General features: G+C 37.8%; 1 pseudogene; it reads right to left on the bottom strand.

The window, feature by feature from the left end:
- LOC118326711 overlaps nt 1-3,417 on the bottom strand; it is a 12,400-nt pseudogene that overhangs the window by 4,516 nt on the left and 4,467 nt on the right.

Raw genomic sequence — 3,417 nt, forward strand, 5'->3', positions numbered from 1 at the left:
GCCAAACTTCTACTACAGAGATGATGGACTCAAACTTTGGGATATCATCCACAGGTATTATAGGGACTGTTTATAATATATATGATATTGGTGCAAAAAATGTTGAATGTTTTAGTGACATGTACAGTGTTGCCATGCTATACTATATACTTACACCGTTTTAGGGTTAGAATGCATTTAGAGGCCATAAAGTAAACTCAAGGGTCTGACATCAGAGCAGGATTTGTTTTCCATTTCCACTTGCAGGGAGTTGTTAAGCAGAACTATATTCCTAAATGTTACACACTGGATCTTTGCTCTAGAAGGGAGCACCAATCTCTGCTATAAAGCAACCTGAAAATAGAAATGTAGGATTAGAGGGTATATTTTATTCCATTGAGTTAATCCACAAATTGTGCTCCATACTAAATGATGCCTACAATAAGAGTCTAGCCTGTTACGTTCTAAAAGCCACTAAGCATTTTAAAAGGTACTGGTCACTGTTAACATTTGCTCCATGGGAAACATCTTAAAGAAACCTGCGCCACTTTCCATTGATCAAAATGTGGCCAATCTACTTGGTAGTGCAACCATCAAGTGACTTCCATGTGTTCCATTTGGATTGTTCTGTGTGGAAAACAATCAATGACATAGTTGTTCAATCAAAAGTCATCAAGACGTTCAAAATGAGCTCTATCACTTACTGTGTGTATTGATCATTGTGTGTAGTGCAGAATAAAGGAGCGTTGCTCGTCACCTCGCATTCAGAGCCAGTCCTTCGGCATTCATTATCCCCACAATGTCCAGCCTGTATCTTTATGTATCTATTATTATGACTGACATTAAAATATAGTAGCACAGGCCAACCGATGTTGAAAGAAAAATATTACAGGAAAGGTAAAAGATATTTTAAATTATTTCAATGATTTCAAAGTATGTAATAGTATGTTTTGTAATATTTTGACACATACCATAGTTTGAGAACCACAAGAAACAAAAGAGTTACAATGTGTTCATTGGTAAATTTCAGAGGTGTTGTTTCATATTTGAATGTTGTTTCTCCCTGCTTCCTGTCTTTATGCTAAGCTAAGCTAGTTGCCACCTGGCTGTAGCTCCATACTTAACACACAGATATGAGAGTTGCATTGATCTTCTCATCTAACTCTCAGCAAGAAAGAGAATAGGCATGTTTCTGATAATGTCAAAGTTTTATGATCCACTGTGTCCACATGTCAAATACTGCACCAAAAGTCTTAAACATTAAACATTAAACATTAAACAACAAGTGGTCATTCTAAGGAGATGTCCATTAAAATGTCTTACAAAAGAGTGTCTTACTACATCGGTGTGTATTAAAAAAATGAAAAATTCAACTATGAATGTGTTCTACCAAACCTATCCAAATTTCTCAAAGGTTTGTGCAGGGAGTGCTCAGCTACTACTACAAGACCGACGCTGAGGTCCAACAAGACTCTGAACTGCAGAAGTGGATTCGGGACATTTTTGAAGAGGGATTCCTTTCCAATGCTGACACAGGTGGGCTTAAACAAAGCTCTATCTTTATGATGATACATTTGCTCATTTATTTACCAATATGTTATCATCTTGCAAACGTGAATCAAACGTTATTTTAGTCCTTTAAGTAACCCTGTTTTATCTCTGGTCAATATCTCAGGCGAATTCACAGAGGCTTTAACGTGGCTGAGTTGGTCAATTTGTCACATGGTGATCTTCACGAAGCTCAGCACAGCACGCAGCTGTGAATTCTGGACCAGGGTGAATTATTTTGATGCTGTTTTAATGCTCTTATTTGTGGATGGATTGATGAGATTTCGCGTTTTCTCCATGAAGGAGAGATATTATGCAGATTCTTAACCAGGTATGATGTTCACTAGGTCATAATCTTAGTCTACAGTTATAATTTTAATTTGGCAGACAACAGCACAGATGACGCTGATATTGTTTTTTCCGGTATTTGTTCATAAACTGAAGGATTGGACATACATTTTGATATGATGATACTACTAAATGAAAAGTCAGAGGATCACCAAAGTTATCACAGTTCATCCTGATGTCAACATGAATGCTGGAACCACATTTAATGGCAATCAACAGCAGAATGTTTGAGACATTCATTCAACACCGCAGATGTGAACCTAATGGTGGCACTAGAGGAAGATTTAGGGGATCACCAAAGTCATGTAGAGTCATCCTCTGGGAACAATACATATCTGTATAAATCCTCCATTAGCTGCTGAGATATTTCAGTGTGGACCAATGCAGTGGACCGACTGACCAACAGACTGACATATTGCTAACATGAATAAAAACAAGCAGCTTTTGGCTGGCTTAAACATAATAATTGTATCATGATCAAAGTCATGTGTTTCAAAAAGGTATTAATCAGACACCTGTCAATCATTCATTGCAGTATGACTATGGTGGCTGGATGCCCAACACTCCCATCTCCCTGCAACGTCCTCCACCAACCACAAAGGGGACAACAAGCGAGGCCACAATGCTGGGTATCAATTAACAGAAGACCTCAGTGTGGGGGAAAAAGGTGAATCAGAAAAGGCATGAACCTGCCCACACAGAGAGAATATATTAAATGCAGAAAACATTACAACAACCATGATAAGTGGAAATCTTCTAAGCAACATCTTATTTTAAATTTTAAAAATCAAAATCAAATCAATTTGCCCACTGTGCTGAATGGGAGGGTTTTGCCTGCATTAATTAAATGACGAATAAGTCACGATTCATTTTGTAATTACATATTGCCATATAAGGTGCAAACTGTCGTTCTGTTGTTCATGAAAGAACATGCGTTTAGGTGTTATTTAGAAAAGCAGTATATTCTGCACCACAGTTAATAATTAGGCTTAATAAAAAAAGGAACACAGATCAACCATACAATCGATCACATGCAGAAGGTTTCTTTCCACTATTAGTAATCAGTTAACAACATGCCGTTCCTCCCTTTCTCACTTTGTTAATATGCAAGCTGAATTTGGCCCACGGCTGAGGACAACAACCACCGCGATGATTCAAATGGCCACACTAATTTTCTACCTCTGTTGGATCCATAGCTAGTGTGTGATGGGACTTCCAGATCTTATTTCTGCACTTGATGATACATGCAACATTCAAGTTACTCCTTGAAAATTCCCTGTATCAGCTGCAGGGAATCTTCTCACTGAAATGTTCCTCTGCGGTAATGGCAAGGAGGGACCTGATGAGATCAATCACATACATTTAAAAAAAAAACATTTTTTAAAAAGTACACTATTGACAACTTAATTTGCCATGTAGAAAAGTTGGTTGAAATTTACACAATTCTGTATTTTTCATAAGTCACTTACGGAAGTCAGAGGACTGTCTGCTGAGTTAGCCACATGACGCCCATTCCGTGAACTGTGTGTTGACAGCAGGCAT

The sequence above is a fragment of the Morone saxatilis genome, unplaced genomic scaffold (assembly GCF_004916995.1).
Source record: "Morone saxatilis isolate NCDOM2014 unplaced genomic scaffold, NCSU_SB_2.0 Contig17, whole genome shotgun sequence".
In the NCBI taxonomy this organism is placed as follows: domain Eukaryota; kingdom Metazoa; phylum Chordata; class Actinopteri; family Moronidae; genus Morone; species Morone saxatilis.